The 21,376-nt window shown below is 36.3% G+C and overlaps 1 protein-coding gene across 2 annotated transcripts in view; it reads right to left on the reverse strand.

The window, feature by feature from the left end:
- NSUN3 (NOP2/Sun RNA methyltransferase 3) overlaps positions 1-21,376 on the reverse strand; it is a 449,969-nt gene that overhangs the window by 207,197 nt on the left and 221,396 nt on the right. For both annotated transcript variants that reach the window (XR_007188714.2, XR_008957257.1), the window contains one exon: positions 5,176-5,276. The gene's annotated coding sequence lies outside the window, so the exon portion shown is untranslated. The remainder of the gene's footprint in view (positions 1-5,175; positions 5,277-21,376) is intronic.

Here is a 21,376-nt window from a genome sequence, read left to right on the forward strand (position 1 = left end):
CTGAAATCAACAAAGCCCAAAGTTGGGATTTATTTAGTTAAGGAAAGTGAGTGAAAGAGCTTCCCAAACATGATCTCCAGACTACAGGAGTGACTATTAGTAACTCTTCACCTAAGGCATTAAAAAAAAAAAAAAAAAGCACTGTTGAGAAAGTGTTTCTGGCTCTCCTGATAAGTATGGTTAGAGGAATACCTGAGCAGTTTGTGGCATTAAATGAATTTAATATTGCTATCTCTCTGGGCCTTTTAACTCCTTTAGCAGTACACCAGGTACTTTTCAGCTTTACCACTTTTTTGATGATAGGCCACCAATGTCTCTAGCCTATAATTAGCCAACCTAATTGATTAAAATCACTCCTAGGTGCTTAAACCAGCACATTAAATTCTGTAACTTTTGTGGGCATATGCATATCAGTCATTTTTGTCCAATCAAATAACATCCATAGAACCCAAGCTTACATATGCTTCTGATTCCTGCTAATACAAACTGATGTGGTCCTACAACCTTTTGGGTATATAAGCTATACCCTTCAGAGTAGGCTTTGTATGTGTCCATCAGGTCTATGTTGGGATCTAACTCCTACGGGTAGAGAAGCCATGAAGGGCAGTGGTGGTGCGTACCTGGGAGAACTGGTGCTTCTTTGTGAGACATCGCAACCAGTAGCAGTCAATAAAAGTTTCATTTCAAGGGGAATCTCTTCTCTCAGATGGGATAGGGAGGTAAGATCCTTTTGTCCCATGGGATAAGCCTTGAACAGGCACTACAATTCTGCAGCCTTGATAATCAGGCCTTGGGCTTGGTCCTCAGCCATATCTGCCCTATGACTACAGGAAATAAGAGGACTCATTCAAAGATGCCCTTGAAGATTTCTGATTTCTATCTTGTACTCTAGGTTATATTTTCATGACTTTGAATTTGTTCTTTTCACCCTGCAGGATTTCTAGGATCTTCCAAAACAGACAACCAATCCATAATCTTTATAATCACTATTGTTACTATAAGACCAAGTGCCACAGCATTTGATTCCACTCCCTTGATTTCTACATTCACTTAAGCCTGTGCCATATGGGTAGAATTTTGAATAATCATAAAGACACTGTAAGCCATGGACTATTGGCGTCCTATTCCTTCCTACCAAAAGATTATCTATGTATTTCTTAAATGTATGGAGCTACCCAATCCATTTTTCAGGCCACCCCACTACCAGATATTTAATCAGTCATGTTCCTAACAAAAAAGAGATAGCACATGCAATCTGGCTAATTTGTAAAAAGTTTAATGAAGGACTACTTTCAAAGGAGTGGGCAAGAAGCAAGGAAATAATGAGGGAAGATATAGTTCCTCCAGAGCTAACAACCAGTGGAAAACCATTACCACCTCTGAGCCTGAAGGTGCAGGGGAGTGAGCAGTTATGAGAATGTGCAATAACTTGCTGTCCATCTGAAAGGAGCGTGGTAACCAACTGCAGGAAGTTAAGGGTCTAAATGCCCTGACCTCACTCTGTTCCCACCCAGATATCTGAGTCTGAAGAATTAAATGAAAATTATCCATCCAACATAATCGTAATGGGGAAGACATTTCAACTGGGATCTTGTAGCCAAAAATTAGGAGTTTGGATTTCATTCTAACTGCAATGCAAAGCCACTTAAAATTCTTAAGTTAAGAGCATGAAATTCAATTAATGATTTAAAAATAATCCTCTGGCTATTCTGTAAAAACTGGATTGGAGAGGATCAAGAGAGAAAATGGGATGATGAATTTGGAACTTATTGCAGTGGTTTGGGCAAGAAATGATTTTGCTTGTACTAGAAAGGCGGCAGTAGAGATGGACATAAGGGAATGGCATGAAGCACAATTTAGAGGGAGAATGCAGATGATTTAGTGGTAAATATAATATGGAGAATGAGGAAGAAGATATCAAATATAAATCTCAGTCTTCCAGACTCACTAACAAGCTAGAGGGTGGTGTAATTTACTGAGATCTGTTCAGCAAGAGCTAGTTGAAAATTAAGTTTGAGAAAAATCCCTGAAGAGAGAAGGAAAAAAAAAAAAATGTAGTGTATAAAAAGTCACACAAGCTGCATAGTTTTCTAGGAACAAAGCACATTTTATTATAGTCTATTTCAGCATTTTGGAATCTAACCACAAATAAAAAAGTAGGCTTTATGGCTGTCTTCCTCACTGGCAAATGGGAGCTTTCAGGGACGTCTGCTCACCTCTTTGAGATAAATGATATTACTAACTGAAGACAATAAAGTTATTTGTGACAAATGAATAGAATATTGATTTTATTCTATTTTCCTCTGGTAATTTTTTAAAGAAATATTCATAAGAAGCTAGGTTCCAGCCCCAAACAATTGAAAATAACAACAGAATCAATCTGCTGTTAACTAACCCATTCTCAATATTTCCAGCATCTGTGTTTATTTGGCTAGAGATTATACATCTCCCATCAGTCAGAATTCTATTAATTCCTTCCAGGATTATATACTACAAAGAGATTCTAAGGAATGAAATGGCTTCATTAAAGTTTCAATATATGCCTTATCTTCTTCCCAAAATTTCTGAACATTTTAACTAACTTTCATAAGAGAAAACTAGTCATACCTTCTAATGTGAAAATCTTGAAAGACCAATGTTCTTCTCTTTCTCACACTGATTAAAGTCACTCACACTGAATTATCAGAGAATGGCAACCCTCAAACCTGATAGTTCACCTGCTACTTCCAATGATGGTTCCTTCCGGTGCCCTCAAGTAGGTAATTTTTTCAGTGGCTTTTGCAGGGCTTTTCACAGAAAACTGTGGCAACTATAGTGCCAACCAGGACAATTCCTGCTTCAAGTTCTCAGCTTCAGTGCCCAGAAAGAATGAATATAGCCTGTTGTAAGCAGCTCCTACAAGCCACTCCAGTTAACTCCAGTTAAAAAGACTAGTACCTAGAACTTCGTGACACAAATGTCCAGAAATTGATATGTCCAGAAAATACATCATTTGATAAGTCCTTTGCTTCCTTGGGGGATAGAATGCTCTGGAATAGTTTAAGTTCCTACATTTAAAGTTTCAGGATTAAATAATCCATGATGCCTTGACTGCTAACCCCACCAAAAGCTGCCATGTGAGCAAAATAACTAAGGGCTGGGTTGATGGTCAGGATTTTGTCATGTGATCTGAAATTCTGGATTGACTGGACTAAGAGTGGGTGCTGACCCCCAGAGGCTGACGGATAAAGGCACTCTCTGTGGGATTTTGACTACTAGAACAAAATCAGACCCTCTCTCAGAGAGTTTGTATGTGAGACATGGGCAGGAATCCACACACCAAGATCAGCTATTGTTGATAAGAACATAGAGGTAAACTCATAATAGATACTAAGGACAGAAAGTGACTAGTCAAAAACAAGACCGTTTTCTAAAGCTGCTCTTGGGCCACTAAAACTATTATGGTGAATCCAAAGATAATCTATTTATCCATAGATTTTTATCCAGCCCTGAAACTATAGAGGCTGGTTCCAATTCTTTCTTATTTTCCAGTGTATCTTTCTAATGAACTATCACCCAAAGTATTCAAAGCATATCTCGATTCCTTAACACATAAACCCCTAACATAAAGCCTTATTTGATAATTATTTTTTAAAACTTATAATAAATGATCACTTTCAATGTAGTAAGTGAACACACTGTCTTTGGAATAAGATATCCTTAATTTGAATTGTGGCTTTTTTTATTTACTTATGTGACTTTGCCTAAATTATCTAACCTCTCTGATCTTACAGGTTTCTCATCTGGAAATGGAAGATGAGACCAGTGTCATAGTTGTAAAGTTTAAAATGTTGAAAGTAAAGTATTTAACAAAAAGTAATTTCTTATTGTAGAGTATTACATTTTCAAAAGACGTCTGTCTGTTCTAAAGGAAATATTCACAACAGCTGTGTTTTCAGTTTTGAAGGGGAAAAACACTTTGTTGATATTATAAAGTAAAAACCTAGTGAAAATAAAAAGAAGAGAAGGAAAGTCTATGAATAGATAAGGGCAATACTAAGCAGTAAAGGAGAATAAGACAGTTACATCAAACTGGGTACTTACAACATCCAACCTCATTAGCTGGGGAAGCCCCATGGTGACAGTCAGGCTGGAGTTCCGACTGAGAGGCCTGGGTGGAGCACCCGCCCCTCTGGTGAGACTTCCAACTGACCATCCCCATAAAGGCTATATTTATAGGGCAAATGACAGGGTCTGAAGTTAAACATTTGTCTACATGCAGTTTGGAGTGAGCCACATTTCTATGTTATCATGTCTTTACATCTTCAAGGAGACTGGGTCATATGTACTTGCCTCCTCACCCAGATTCCATTCTGGGGGGCCAGCCCAACCTGGAGCCAGAGAAGATGAAAGACAAAATTTATAGCCCTTGGCATCCAGACCAAAAGGGCCAATTATGATCTAGAAGCCAACTAATAATCAATTAATCAGACTCCCAAGGTCACTTAGGCAGCATAAGTCTCACAAATGGCATTCCTTAACCTGCCTGCAAACATGCAGGTCTGGGTGGTCAGTTATGCAGGACAAATCACAGAAACCTCTATCCATACAATACACTGTTATATTATATTATATAATATATATATTATAGTAGTATATATATATTATATATATTATATTGTATATGTATTATGTTATATTGTATCTGTATTGTATATATGTACAATATATTCTATCACGTTGTATTGTACATGTGTACAATATATTATATTGTATATGTATAACATATATATTATAGTATTATATTATAGTATGTTATATAGTATATATATCTCACATTCCACACTGTCTTCTTGTAGTATGATACTGACACTCTTCCATTAGGTGGTAGGCCATTTTACTTCTTCTTGAAACTGGGTAAATCTTTGTAACTGCCTCAACATAAAGAATGTAGTAGAAGTGACAGTGCTTGACTTCTGAAGCTAGATCATAAAAGATGATATGGCTTCTGCCTGGCTCTCACTCTCTCTTGAAACTCTCACCCTTTGAACCCAGCCACCAAGTTGTAAGGAAGCCAAGGACACAAGGAGAGGCCACGTGTAAGCATTCCAGCTGAAAGTCCCAGCTAAGGTCTCATTTGACAGCTATCATTAACCACCACACAGACATATGAGTGAAGGAGCCATTAGATCATACCATCTCTCAGCCTTGGAGTCTTTCAGTTGAGACTTCAGATATCCTAAAGCAGAGACAAGTCATCTTCTTTGTCCTCTTTCCGAATTCCTGGCCCACAGAACCTATGAGTACAATGAATCATTATTTTACATCACTAAATATTAGGGTTATTTATCACAGCATATTAACCGAACACTTGATAAATGACAATTATTATATGATATTATTATGCCAGAACCCCTAAAATAGTGATGCAATAACATTATTATAATTACCATCATTTTTATCATCATAATTACTATATTGTGAGGGTCCTACATATTTTATTTCTATAAACATATAGTCAAGAGGAAAGCATGACTCAATTTATTTAAAGATTCTTCGAAACTAACTTTCCTGGAGCACATATCTCCTTAAATGGAGAGCATCTATAGTGTTTATAACCTGTCCTTGCCACCACAGGCCTGAGTCAGGAGAAACTTCCAGAAGTGTTTGACAAGCTGTTTGTGTTTGAGAGCTTTACTTTAATTATGCTGAACAATCTCAGAGAATTGAAATAGAATGCTGTAAAGACAAGCATTTTTTTTCGCAAGTTCCCAAACACAATGCTTGTTTAATGTGTGTAACTTTTTATGCCAGGTATAGGAAGAAGAAAATGATCTAGACAAGCTCTTTCAACAGCAAAAGATGTTTTTTTTTTTTTATAATGGTAATTGGCAGCAAGACAATTTGCTCTAGTTTATTTATAGTAAAATTGTAGAATTGTTTTTAAAGAGTAAACCTTTGTTCTTAGCAGAAAAATGTACACAACAGTATTGTTTTGTGGGCTCCAAGAAGTGCAGATGCTAGTAATGTGATCAGCTTCCTGGATGAATCTTAGTTCTTTGTTGGGTTAATGAACTTCTCATGGTTACACTTCCTTCTCCCACCTTTTACCTTTAATTGTCTTTCATTTCTATCTTTGCTGAAACTTATAAAGGTGAAATGTCTTTTAAAATATATGAAATAGCTCTATTTCATTGAAGGAAAAATGCCAATGCCAAGAAAGAACAGGAATCAATAGTTGAAGCAGAAACCTTGAATTATTCAATAAATGCAATTCTGAAAAGTTTAGTATAACTTGGATTTTGGTAAATTATATTTTAGATAAACTATCAGAGTTTGATACTGAAAAAACTTCTTATTAAATCTTAGTGTATTTGTTTCGTAAATATAAAGGTTCAAATATAATCTTTTATTTACGATAAGCAATGCTTAGAGTAGAAAATGGATAGCATATATAAATTTAATTACAAATGAATAAAAGTCTTAATGCTAAAGATAAAATTAAAAAACAAGAAGTATTATATTTTATTTCAATGTGGAAAAATATTTATCCATTTTTGGATTAATGAAGAGATTCTTTTTAATGTTTATAACCATAAAGAGATCTTTTAAAAATAGATTGATAGATTTGGTTTCATAAACATTTAAAACCTATATCCATAAAATATAACTCAAATTAATTTTAAAAGTAAAGTGAAAAGGTAAAAACCAATTGCAATATATACAATAAATAATTTCATGTGTATGTATATATGTAAATACATAGATAGAAAGAGAGAGCCAAGACAGAAAAAGAGCTCCTACAAATCAAACACAGTAATAGAAAAAGGTGTCAAGATGTAAAGAGGCAAATGAAAAAGATAAGCAGTTTAACTAATTAAATTATGTTTAAACGTACATGTAACAAAACATACAAATATCAAAACAAAACCAGAATGAGACATATTTTTAAATCTACCTAATATTCAATCATTGAAATAGGGAAATCAATATTCTCATACAGTTTCATACATTGTTATTAGAACTATAAATGGATGGCACCATTTTGAAAGGCAATTTTGAAAATCTACTAAAATTATGTTTTGTATCATTTGACACAACAGCTTCACTTAGTGAATTTTATAAAATTGATACATTCCTACCAGTGAGTGAAGATATATGTATAAGAAAAAATTTTTTAAATGTTAGTAATAGACAAAGACTGAGGAAAGAACATCTGACAGCAAAAGATCAGTTAAATAAAGGTATACAAATACAGCTATTAAAAAGAATAAAGTGGATCTATACAAACAGCTATGTTCAAATAGAATGTATGTTAAAATATAGGTTGCAAGACCACATTTAGAGCATGATTTAGTTTCCTATAAAATAGTATTAATAAAAAAAAATTCAGAGGGGGCCCCTGGTTTGCTCAGTCCGTTGAGCGTCTTACTCTTGATTTCAGCTCAGATCATGATCTAGGATTTGTGAGATCAAGCCCCAGTGAGGCTCCATGCTGGGCTGCTTAAGATTCTCTCCAATCCTCTCCCTCTGCACCAGCCCCCCCTGCTCATGCAGTCTCTCTCTCTCTCAAACCAATCCTAAGGAAACAAAGATAAGTGATTAACCCCCCCCAAAAAGAGAATGCAAAACAACAATCATAAAGATGATTACTGAGATCAGAAGAGCAATGCATGAACAAGTGAGAATTCCAATAAAGAGAAAGAAAATATAAAAAGAGTACCAAACCAAAATCATAAAGCTGGAGAATACCTTAAATGGACCGAAACATTTAATAGAAGAATTCAACAGCAGACTAGATCAAGCAGAAGAAAGGGTTAGCACACATGAAGATAGGTTAGTGGAAATCATTCAATCAGAGGAACAAAAAGGGGAGAAAAAAAAAGAAATAGAGTGAAGATTGTTTAAGTGATTTATAGAATACTATTAGTGGAACAGTATACACATTATGGACTCCCAGAAGGAAAACAGAAAGAGAAAAGGGGCAAAAACCCATTCAAAGAAATAATGGCAGAAAATTCTCAAACCTGGGGAAAGAAATAAACATTCAGATCCAGGAATCCCAGAGAAAATTATTAAGATGAATCCAAAGAGACCCACACCAATACACATTATAATCAAACTGCCAAAATTTAAAGAGATTAACGCAATTTTGAATACAGCAAGAAAAAGCAATTTGTTCCATATAAGGAAACCCCCATAAAACAGCAGATTTTTTTAGCAGAAACTTTGCAAGCCATAACTGAGTGGGAAGATATATTCAAATTGGTGAAAGTAATAAACTGCCAACCAAGAATATTTTATTCAGCAAACTTGTCATTCATATTTGAAGGACAGACAAAAGCTAAAGTTCATCACCCCTGGACCTGCCTTTTAAGAAATGCTAAAGTGAGTTCTTGAAGCTGAAATGAAAAGGTTATACTAAGAAATAAAAAAGTATATAACTCACTAAATATAGTCCAATTCAGAATACTCTAATATTGTAATGGTGGTGTGTAAATCACTTTGAACACTAGTGTAAAGCTTAAAACACAAAATATTAAAAATAACAATAACTACAATATTTGTTAGTGGTACACCATATAAAAAGATGTAAATTATGAAATGAAAAACATAAAATGGTGGGGGAAGAGTGTAAAAAATGTAGACCTTTTTTATGTATTTGAAGTTGTCATCAGCTGAAAATAGAATTTTATAACTGGTATGTTTGTTGTAAGCCTCGTGGTAATCACAAAGCAAAAATCTATAGTGGATATACAAAATATAAAGAAGGAATCAAAGGAGAAAATCACCAAATCACAAACGAAGACTGCAAGAGAGTAAGTAAGAAACAAAAAATCTATGAACACCCAGAAAACAACTGAATAAGTGGCAATAGTAAGCTCTTACCTATAAATAATCACTTTAAATGTAAATGGTCTATGGGGACTTGGAAGAAGATGGCGGAGGAGTAGGGGAACTTTTTTCAGCTGGTCCCCTGAATCGAGCTGGATATCTACCAAATCATCCTGAACACCCACAAAATCAGCCTGAGACGTAGGAAGATACATCTGGATCTCTACAAACGAACATCTCCGGTGCTGAGTACTGAGGTACGAAGCAGGGAGCCATGAATCTGAGCACAGATATAGGAAGATAAACGGAAAGGGGAGGGAGCCGCCATGCTCGGGCGCCGGGAAGCAGTAGCCACCTGCACTGGGGAGCCGGGCAGACTCGCGGAGGGACACCCGTGAGAAAGCAGATTGAGACCGTGAGCCTGAGAACGCACGTGACCGGTCTGAAAACCGGAGCTACGGCCTGCTCACTGGAACCGGACTGATACCAGGAGCTCAGGAGCGCCTGCGCAACCAGACTGAAAACTGGAGCTCCAGAGCACTCACTGGAGTGGGACTGACACGAGGAGCTTGGGAGCGTGCACGCAACCAGATGGAAAACCTGCGCTTGGAGCACGAGCGAACCACACTGAAACAGGGAGCCCGGGAGCACGCGCAGGAACGGGGGGCAGCTGGCAGTCTTAGAAGCACAAAGGACAGAGATATGCCAGCCCTGGGAGCAAGAACTGGGAGAGCGACTGTGGGGCGCACAACCCAGGATGCTGCAGGGTTTTTAGTAGCACCGACAGAAACAGAGTTAAAGTGGCCAAGAGAGCTTAGTGGAGAGCGGACTGCGATCTCTCTGTTCTGAGACAGAGGCTAGGATACAGCCACTGCTACTCTGACTCTCAGAAGAGTCACAGAAAACCACCAGGGAAAGCTGCCAGGGAACAAAAGCCCAGAAAAACTGGTTCACATTGTGCCCATCCCGCATCCCCACAGGGGACGGGCAACTCTACCCAAACAAGGTTGCCTGAGTATCAGCGTGGCAGGCCCCTCCCCCAGAAGGCATGCTGAAAAATCAAGAAGCTCACATCCCTAAGGTCCCTATAAAACAAGTGCACATTGCTTGGGTCCTGGTCAATAATTTGGGCTCTGTACATCCCCGCAACCTCTCCTCATCAAAATGACAAGAAGGAGGAACCTCCATCAAAGGAAAGAAACAGAGACTGTGGTCTCTGCCATAGAACTAATGGATATGGATATAACCAAACTCTCAGAAATGGAGTTCAGAGTAACAATGGTCACGATTATGTGTAGGTTTGAAAAAAATATTAATGAAAATATTAACAAGAATATAGTATCTCTAAGGGTGGAAATGAGAGTGAATCTGGCAGAAATTAAAAATACTATGAATCAAATGCAGTCTAAACTGGATGCTCTGACAGCCAGGGTAAATGAGGCAGAAGAATAAATTAGTGAGTTGGAAGATGGGATGATAGAAAAGAAGGAAAAATGGGAACCAAGCTTAAAAAATCCAATCTCAAGAATGTAGAATACGGGAGATTACTGACTCAATGAAACGTTCCAATGTCAGAATCATTGGCATCCCTGAGGGGGTGGAGAAAGAGAAAGGTCTAGAAGAGATATCTGAACAAATTGTAGCTGAGAACTTCCCTAATCTGGGAAAGGAAACAAACATTCATGTCCAAGAGGCAGAGAGGACCCCTCCCAAGATCAATGAGAACAGACCAACACCACATCACATAATAGTATAATTCGCAAATCTTAGATCCAAGGATAAAATCTTGAAAGCGGCCAGGGGGAAGAGAATCCTCACCTACAGAGGGAGGAACATCAAAATAAATGCGAGACCCATCTACAGAGACCTGGCAAGCCAGAAAAAGCTGGCAAGACATATTCGGAGAACTAAGTGAGAAGAACATGCAGCCAAGGATCCTTTATTCAGCAAGGCTGTCATTCAGAATTGATGGAGAGACAAGGACCTTCCAAGACTGGCAGAAACTGAAAGAATATGTGACCACCAAGCCAGCCCCACAAGAAATATTAAGGGGGGGGTTCTATAAAAGTAAAAAGACCCCAAGAGTGATACAAAACAGAAATTTACAATCTATAGGAACAAAGACTTTACTGGCAACATGGCATCATTAAAATTATATCTCTCAATAATCACTCTCGATGTGAATGGCCTAAATGCACCCATAAAACACCACAGGGTTGCAGATTGGATAAAATGACATGACCCGGGGCGCCTGGGTGGCATAGCGGTTAAGCGTCTGCCTTTGGCTCAGGGCATGATGCTGGCGTTGTGGGATCGAGCCCCACATCAGGCTCTTCTGCTGTGAGCCTGCTTCTTCCTCTCCCACTCCCCCTGCTTGTGTTCCCTCTCTTGCTGGCTGTCTCTATCTCTGTCAAATGAATAAATAAAATCTTTAAAAAAAAAAAAAAAAAAGACATGACCCACCCATATGCTGTCTACAAGAAACTCATTTTGTACCTAACGATACATCCAGACTGAACGTGAAGGGATGGAGAACCATTTTCATGCCAATGGGCCTCAAAAGAAAGCTGGGGTAGCAATTCTTATATCAGACAGATTTCGATTTTAAACTAAAGACTGTAGTTAGAGCTACAGAAGTACACTATATTATTCGTAAAGGATGTATCCAACAAGTGGTTATGACAATTATAAATATCTATGCCCCCAACAGGGGAGCAGCTAGATACACAAGCCAACTCTTAACCAGAATAAAGAGACATATAGATAATATAATACGTTAATAGTAGGGGACCTCAACACTCCGCTCTCAGCAATAGACAGATCACTTAAACAGAAAATCAACAAAGAAATAAGGGCTTTGAATGACATACTGAGCCAGATGGACCTCATAGATATATACAGAACACTACACCCCAGAACAACAGAATACTCATTCTTTTCGAACGCACATGGAACTTTCTCCAGAATAGACCATATACTGGGTCACAAAACAGGTCTCAACTGATACCAAAAGATTGAGATTATTCCCTGCATATTCTCAGACCACAATGCTTTGAAACTGGAACTCAATCATGAGGAAAAATTTGGAAGAAACTCAAACACTTAGAAACTAAGAACTATCCTGCTTAAGAATGATTGGGTAAACCAGGAAATTAAAGATGAGCTTAAGCAATTTATGGAAACCAATGATAATGAAAACACATCGGTCTAAAACCTATGGGACGCTGCAAAGGCAGTCCTAAGGGGAAAATACATAGCCATCCAAGCCTCACTCAAAGGAATAGAAAAATCTAAAATGCAGTTTTTATATTCTCACCTTAAGAAGATGGAGCTGGAACAGAAGAACAGGCCTAACCCACACACAGGAAGGTAGCTGATCAAGATTAGAGCAGAGATCAATGAATTAGAAACCAGAAGCACAGTAGAGCAGATCAACAAAACTAGAAGCTGGTTCTTTGAAAGAATAAATAAGATCAATAAGCTACTGGCCAGACTTATTCAAAAGAACAGAGAAAGGAACCAAATTAATAAAATTATGAATGAAAGGGGAGAGATTATGACCAACACCAAGGAAATAGAAACAATCATTAGAAACTATTATCAACAACTATACATCAATAAATTAAACAACCTGGAAGAAATGGATGCTTTCCTGGAAGCCTATAAACTACCAAGTCTGAAACAGGAAGAAATTGAGTATCTAAACAGACTGATTAATTATGAAGAGATTGAAGCAATGATCAAAAACCTTCCCAAAAACAAGAGTCCAGGGCCTGACGGATTCCCCAGGGAATTCTATCAAACATTCAAAGAAGAAATAATACCTATTCTTCTGAAGCTGTTTCAAAAAATAGAAACAGAAGGAAAACTACCAAACTCATTCTATGAGGCCAGTATTACCTTGATCCCCAAACCAGGCAAAGACCCCATCAAAAAGGAGAATTACAGACTGTATCCCTGATGAATATGGATGCCAAAATTCTCAACAAGATCCTAGCTAATAGGATCCAACAGTACATTAAAAGGATTATCCATCATGACCAAGTGGGATTCATCCCTGGGATGCAAGGGTGGTTCAACATTTGCAAATCGATCAGTGTGATAGATTATATCAACAAGAAAAGAGGCAAGAACCATATGATCCTCTCAACTGATGCAGAAAAAAACATTTGACAAAATACAGCATCCTTTCCTGATTAAAACCCTTTAGAGTGTAGGGATAGAGGGTACATTTTTCAATTTCATAAAAACCATCTATGAAAAGCCTACAGCGAATATCATTCTTAATGGGGAAAAGCTGAAAGCCTTTCCCTTAAGATCAGGAACACAAGAAGGATGCCCACTCTTGCCATTATTATTCAACATAGTACTAGGAGTCCTTGCAACAGCAATCATACAACAAAAAGGGATAAAAGGTATCCAAATCAGCAAAGAAGAAGTCAAACTGTCTCTCTTCGCAGATGACATGATACTCTATATGGAAAACCCAAAAGACTCCACCCCCAAATTACTAGAACTCATAGAACAATTCAGTAATGTGGCAGGATACAAAAATCAATGCTCAGAAATCAGCTGCATTTCTATACACGAACAATGAGACTGAAAAAAGAGAAATTAGGGAATTGATTCCATTTACAATAGCACCAAAAATCATATGATATCTTGGAATTAACTTAACCAGAGAGGTAAAGGATCTATATTCTAGAAACCACACAACACTGATGAAAGACATAGAAGACACAAAAAGATGGAAAAACATTCCATGTTCATGGATCGGAAGAATAAATGAAGTTAAAATGTCTATGCTACCCAGAACAATCTACACTTTCAATGCCATCCTGATCAAAATACCAATGACATTTTTCAAAGAGCTGGAACAAACAATCCTAAGATTTGTGTGGAACCAGAAAAGACCCCAAATTGCCAAGGAAATGTTGAAAAGGAAAAACAAAGCTGGTGGCATCACATTGACTGATTTCAAGCTATACTACAAAGCTGTGATCACCAAGACAGTATGGTACTGGCACAAAAACAGACACATAGACCAGTGGAACAGAATAGAGAACCCAGAAATGGACCCTCGGCTCTTTGGGCAACTAATCTTTGACAAAGCAGGAAAAAACATCCAGTGGAAAAAAGACAGTCTCTTCAATAAATGGTGCTGGGAAAATTGGACAGCTATATGCAAAAGAATGAAACTTGACCACTCTCTCACACCATACACAAAGATAAACTCCAAATGGATGAAAGACCTCCATGTGAGACAGGAATCCATCAAAATCATAGAGGAGAATATAGGCTGTAACCTCTTCGACATCAGCCACAGCAACTTCTTTCATGACACATCTCCAAAGGCAAGAGAAACAAAAGATAAAATGAACTTGTGGGACTTCATCAAGATAAAAAGTTTCTGCACAGCAAAGGAAACAGTCACCAAAACAAAGAGGCAACCCACAAAATGGGAGGAGATATTTGCAAATGAAACTACAGATAAAAGGCTGGTATCTAAGATCTATAAAGAACTTCTCAAAATCAATACATAAGAAACAAATAATCAAGTAAAAAAATGGGCAGAAGATATGAACAGACAGTTTTCCAATGAAGACATATGAATGGCTAATAGACACATGAAAAAATATTCAAATCATTAGCCATCAGGGAAATTCAAATCAAAACCACATTGAGATACCACCTTATGCCAGTCAGAATGGCAAAAATGGACAAGGCAGGAAACAACAAATGCTGGAGATGATATGAAGAAAGGGGAACCCTCTTACACTGTTGGTGGGAATGAAAGTTGGCACAGCCACTTTGGAAAACAGTGTGGAGGTCCCTCAAAAAGCAACTGCACTACTGGCTATTTACCCCAAAGTTACAGACGTAGTGAAGAGAAGGGCCATATGCACCCCAATGTTCATAGCAGCATTGTCCACAATAGCTAAATTGTGGAAGGAGCCGAGATGCCCTTCAACAGATGAATGGATAAAGAAGATGTGGTCCATATATACAACGGAATATTACTCAGCCATCAGAAAGAACGATTACCCAACATTTGCAGCAACATGGACGGGACTGGGGGAGATTATGCTAAGTGAAATAAGTCAAGAAGAGAAAGACAATTATCATATGGTTTCACTCATTTATGGAAAATAAGGAATAGCAGGGAGATTGGTATTAAAAGGAAGGGAAGAATGAAGGGGGGGTAAACAGAAGGGGGAATGAACCACAAGAGACCATGGACTCTGGGAAACAAACGGAGGGCTTCATGGGGGAGGGGAGTGGAAAATTGGGATAGGCCGGTGATGGGTATTAAGGAGGGCACATATTGCATGGGGCACTGGGTGTTATATGCAAACAATGAATCACGGAACACTACATCAAAAACTAATGATGTACTGTATGGTGACTAACATAACATAATAAAAAATTTTAAAAAAATGTAAATGGTCTAAATTTTTCAATCAAAGGATATAAAATAATGTGAATAGATTAAAAAAAAAAACAAGACCTAGGTATATACTGCCTATAAGAGACTCACTTCATGCATAGACTAAAAGTGAAGGTATGCAGAAAGATGGTCCATGCAAATAGAAACCAAAAGAAAGCAGGGTAGCTACATTTATATCAGACAAACTAGCATAAATCAAAAACTGTAACAAAAGACAAAGATCATTATATAATGATAATGGGTTCAATTCAATAAGAGTATATAAGAATTGTAAATATTTATGCACCTAACATCATAGCACTTATATATACACAGCAGATATTAAGAAGTATAAAGGGAGAAATAATAGATAGAAATACATTAATAGTAAGGTACTCCAATACCCCACTTTCAACAATGGATAGATCATCCATACAGGAAATCAATAAGGAAACATTGGATTTGAACTATATGATAGACCAAATGGACATAACAGACATATACAGACTATTTCATCCCAAGATAGCAGAATACCCATTTTTCTCAAGTATACACAAACATTCAATAGGATAGATCATGTGTTAGGCCACAAAACATGTATTAACAAATTTAAGAGTCTGAAATCATCTCAAGTATCTTTTCTGACCACAATGGTATGAAACTAGAAATCAATATAACAGGAAGAAAACTGGAAAATTAAACAAGCAAACAAAAAATGTAGAGATTAAACAACTTGTACCTGAACAATCAATGGGTCAAGGAAGAAATCAAAAAGGAAATCAAAAAATATATTGAAACAAAAAAAGATGGAAGAACATTGTACCACAACTTATGAGATCCAACCAAAACAGTTCTAAGAGTTTATGGTAATAAGCACCTACATTAACAAAAAAGAAAGATTTCAAATTACAACCTAAGCCTATACCTCAAGGAACTAGAAAAGATAAGAACCTAGGCACCTGGGTGGCTCAGTTAAGCATCTGAATTGATTTTGGCTCAGGTCATGATCACAGGGCTGTGAGATCGAGCTCCACACTGGTTTAACCCTCAGAGCAGAGTCTGCTTGAGATTCTCTCTCTCCCTCTTCCTCTGCCCCTGCTCATGCACTCTAAGTAAATAAATAAAATACATTTTTTTAGAAAATGAAAAAATAAGAACAAACTAAGCCCAGTGTTAGAAGGAAGAAAACAACAAAGATCACAGTAGAAATAAATGAAATAGAGTAGATGGCCAACAGAAAAGCCAATGAAACTAAGAGTTGGTTCTTTGAAAAGATAAACAAAATTGACAAATCTTTAGCTAGACTAACTCAGAAAAAAATGAATACTCAAAGTCAGAAGTGAAAGAGGAGACATTACAACTGATACCACAGAAATACAAAGGATCATAACAGATATGATAACGAATTATATACCAACAAATTGGATAACCTAGAAGAAATGGATAAATTCCTAAAAACATACAACCTAGTAAGTATAAATCATGAAGAAATAGAAAATCTGAACAGACCAATAATGTGTGAGGAGATTGAATCAGTAATCAAAAATCTCCTGAAAAAGAAAAGCCCAGCACCAGATTTCTTCACTGGTAATTCTACAAAACAATTAAAGAACAATTAATATCAGTCTTTCTCAAACTCTTCCAAAAAGTTGATGAGGAGAGAACACTTTCATAATCATTTTATAAAGCCAGCATTACCCTAACACCAAAGCCAGACAAGAACACTACAAGAAAAAAGATTATAGGCCAATGTCCCTAATGTACATAAATGTAAATATCCTTAACAAAATACTGGCAAACTGAATTCAACAACACATTAAAAGAATCATACACCATCATCAAATGGGATTTATCCCCAGGATGCAAATATAGTCTAACATCTGCAAATCAATAAATGTGATCAATACATCATATTACAGAATAAAGGATGAAAGTCATATGATCCTCTTAATAGATGTAGAAAAAGTGTTTGACAAAATTTAGTATCCTTTCATGATAAAAACTTTCAACAAATTAAATATAGAAGGAATCAACATAAGAAAGGCAATATATGATAAGTCCACAACTAACAACACATTTAATGGTGAAAAGCTGAAAGATTTTTCTCTAAGATCAAACACAAGATAAGTGTGCCCACTTTCACCACTTCTATTCAACCACAGTACTGAGTCTTAGCCAGAGCAGTAAGACAATAAAAGAAATAAAAGTTATCAAAATTGGAAGGGGAGAAGTAAAATGTGTCTCTGCAGATGTCATGATGGTATATCACAAAATCCTAAAACTCTACAAAAAAAAAAAAGTTAAAACTAATAAATGAATTTTGTTGCAGGATACAAAAATCAACATGCAAAAATCAGATACCACTAATAAGCTATCCCCCCCCCAAAAAAAATTCTGTATACAATAGCATCAAAAACAATAAAACACTTAGGAATAAATTTAACTAGGGGGGTAAAAGATCTGCACACTGAAAACTATAAGACTTTAATGAAAGAAATTATAGAAGACACAAATAAATGGAAAGATATTGCATGCTTATGAATTGGAAGAATTAATATTGTTAAAATGTCCATACTATCCCAAATCATCTACAAATTCAATGCAATCCCTACCAAAATTCCAATGTCATTTTTCACAGAAATAGAAAAAGTAACCCTAAAATTTGTATGGCACCACCAAAGACTCTGGATAGCTACAGAAAAACAAAGCTGGAGGTATCACATGTCCCCATTTCAAACTATAAGACAAAGCTACAGTAATCAAAATAAAATGGTACTGGCATAAAAACAGACACATAAGTCAATGGAAGAGAATAGACAGCTCAGAAATAAATCCACACATATTTAGTCAGTGAATTTTTGACAAAGGGACCAAGCAGACACAATGGGGGCAGGACAGTCTCTTCAATAAATGGTGCTGGGAAAACTGAACAGCTGCATGCAAATGAATGAAATTGGACCCTTATCTTACACTATATGCAAAAATAAACCCAAAATGGATTAAAGATTTAAACATAAAATCTGGAACTATAAAACTTCTAGAAGAAAACGTAGGGGGAAAGCTGCTCAACATTGGTCTTGGCAATGATGTTTTGGGTTTAATACCCAAAGTACAAGCAAAAAAACCAAAAAACAAACAAACAAAAAGAAACAAATGGGACTACATCAAACGAAAGTCTTTGCACAGCAAAGGAAACAACAAAACGAAGAGGCAATCTGCAGAATAGAAGAAAATATTAGGAAACCAAAATATATAAGGAAGTTTTACAACTTAATGGCAAAAAAATAAAATAAATTTTAAAAAATAACCCAAATAAAAAAAGGGGAAAGGACTTGAATAGACAGTTTTCCAAAGAAGACATATAAATGGCCAACAGATACATGAAAAGATGGCCAACATCACTAATCATCAGGGCAATGCAAATCAAAACTACAATGAAATATAACCTCACATCTGTTAGGATGGCAATCATCAAAATGTCAAAAGATAAGTATTAGCAAGGATGTGGAGAATAGGGAAACCAAACCTTATGCACTGTTGGTAGGAATATAAAATTGGCACAGGTATTAATGGAACACAGTATGGAAGTTACAAAAAAATTAAAAATAAAACTACCATATGATCCAGCAATCCCATTTCTGGGTATATATCCAAAAGAAATAAAACCACCACCTCAAAGATATACCTGCACTCCCATATTCATTGCAGTGTTCCATTATTTACAATCGCAAGATATGAAAAACAACCTAAATGTTCATCAACGAATGAATGGATAAATAAAATGTCACACACACACACACACACACACACACACACACACACATACACACACACACAGAGTAGAATATTATTCAATCTTTAAAAAGAAAAATCTTCCTTTTACAACAACATGTATGGACTGCAGAACATTATGCTAAGTAAAACAAGTCAGACACAGAAAGTCAAATATTACATGATCTCATTTACATGTGGAATCAAAACAAAAATAAAAACAAAAACCTGAACTAATATTAAGAGAATATTAACCAGAGGCTGGGGTGTGGGGGAATAGAGGTATTTAAAAAAAGAAGAAAAGAAGACAGTAGAATGATGGTTGCCAAGGGCGGGGGGAACAGGTCATGGGGAGTTATCATTTAATCAGTGCAAAGTTTCTGTTTTTGCCAAATGAAAAAAGTTCTGGCATGTATGGTAGTGATAGCTGTATAATAATATGAATGTATTTAATACCACTGAACTGTACACCTAAAAATGGTTAATATAGTAAATTTGATGTCATGCATATTTTATAATTAAAAAATTGGAACGACTTACTATTTAAAAATCAGGAACTACAGAATTAATGGGAGTAACAACAACAGCAATGATGATGATGATGACAATAATAATAATACAAACTGATTCTTCACTTTAAAAAATAGAAAATCTCAGGGGCACCTGGGTGGCACAGCGGTTAAAGCGTCTGCCTTCGGCTCAGGGCGTGATCCCGGTGTTCTGGGATCGAGCCCCACATCAGGCTCTTCCACTATGAGCCTGCTTCTTCCTCTCCCACTCCCCCTGCTTGTGTTCCCTCTCTCGCTGGCTGTCTCTATCTCTGTCAAATAAATAAATAAAATCTTTAAAAAAATAAATAAATAAAAAATAGAGAGTCTCTGATAATAATTTTAAAGATTTTAATTTTAATTAAAGAGTGGCAATAAATAGACTTGTCATTGATTAGCGCTTTTTTTTAGGATTTAATCCATATTTGATGTATATATCATGTCCATCATAACCCAGGCCTGTACTCCATAACTACAGATAATAAATGAACAAAAATAAAATGGAAGAAAAAAAACAAAAATGAAGATCCTGTTTAGAAGTATGCTAAAACAGTCTTTAATACAGATTCCATAGGCTCAGATTCTTGGCCTTTAGAACAAAACTTTCCCTTGACAACTCTATAAAGAAAACAATTGACTGATCAAATTCACAATGCTAAAAAAAGGAGGATACTTAAATGATTTCAGAAGGAAGTTCTAAGTATATTTAAATAATCCATTTACAGATAAAGTAAATGCTAATGAAACAAGAATTTAGAAATTTTGCACACGTTGTATTCTGCATATACTCAGTACTTTAGAACTTGCCACTAGTTCATCTGGCCTCCTCATTCCAACCAGTTCAACTCTGAGATTTTTTTTTTTTTGAACACTGATAATTCAAGAATTCCAACCAGTTCAACTCTGAGATTTTTTTTTTTTTTTGAACACTGATAATTCAAGAATTCAAACACTGCTTCTAGGGGTGGATCCAGGTTTTGTGTGGCTTCCACAATTTAGAGAGCCCTCTCTAAGAATAAGAACAAAAGGGAATATAAGTCTATGAAAATGCATTGCTAGTGTCCTTCTTGCAAGGAATTAGCTGCATGGTATACCTGTCTCTCCTTTCCTCATTTTATAATCAAGGAAGAATAGTTTTCTTCTGTTTCAGTGCAATTGTACTCTCTCTCTGAAGAACTAAGAAAATACTTTTCTTTTCTAACAGATCTTAATTTACCATCCAGACATCTCCCCACAGCAGGGGGTCCCTGGCCTTCTTTCAGCAGGGGGCCAAATGAACCCCTTTCTGCTTCACGTTTTTAAGAACAAAGCCTGCAATTCATTTTTCCTTATAATGACATGTTCTTGTGACTGCAGAGATTTCCCTTTTACCATACCCCCACTTTCTGCCAATTTTATAAAATGAAGATCACAAGGGAAGAGTGAAGCAAATGTTTCTATGAGTCCCTCCACCAATAAGAAAGAAGTTCAGCTGTTTCTCAGATTACAAGGCAAGCAAATGGCCTTTCCCTGTGTTAGTATGCCAGGATATAGAATTTTACTATCTTGTTAAAACACTATTAGTAAACAGGATGCAAAAATGAAACAGATTTATATTTGTACTTGGATAGCTATAAATGGCAGTAGTATAGACACAGAAATTGCTCAAGGAATCTGAATCACAAAGGAGAATATAAAATTAAGAGAGTATAAAGACAAATATAAGCCAGATTAATACTTGCAACTTGTCTTTGTTCTCTAGTTGCAGTATCATAAAACATGAGAGAGATGAAAAATGGAGAATGGAAAGAAATGAGAATGGATAAGAAAAATTACT

This window comes from Ursus arctos, unplaced genomic scaffold (genome assembly GCF_023065955.2).
Source record: "Ursus arctos isolate Adak ecotype North America unplaced genomic scaffold, UrsArc2.0 scaffold_4, whole genome shotgun sequence".
In the NCBI taxonomy this organism is placed as follows: Eukaryota; Metazoa; Chordata; class Mammalia; order Carnivora; family Ursidae; genus Ursus; species Ursus arctos.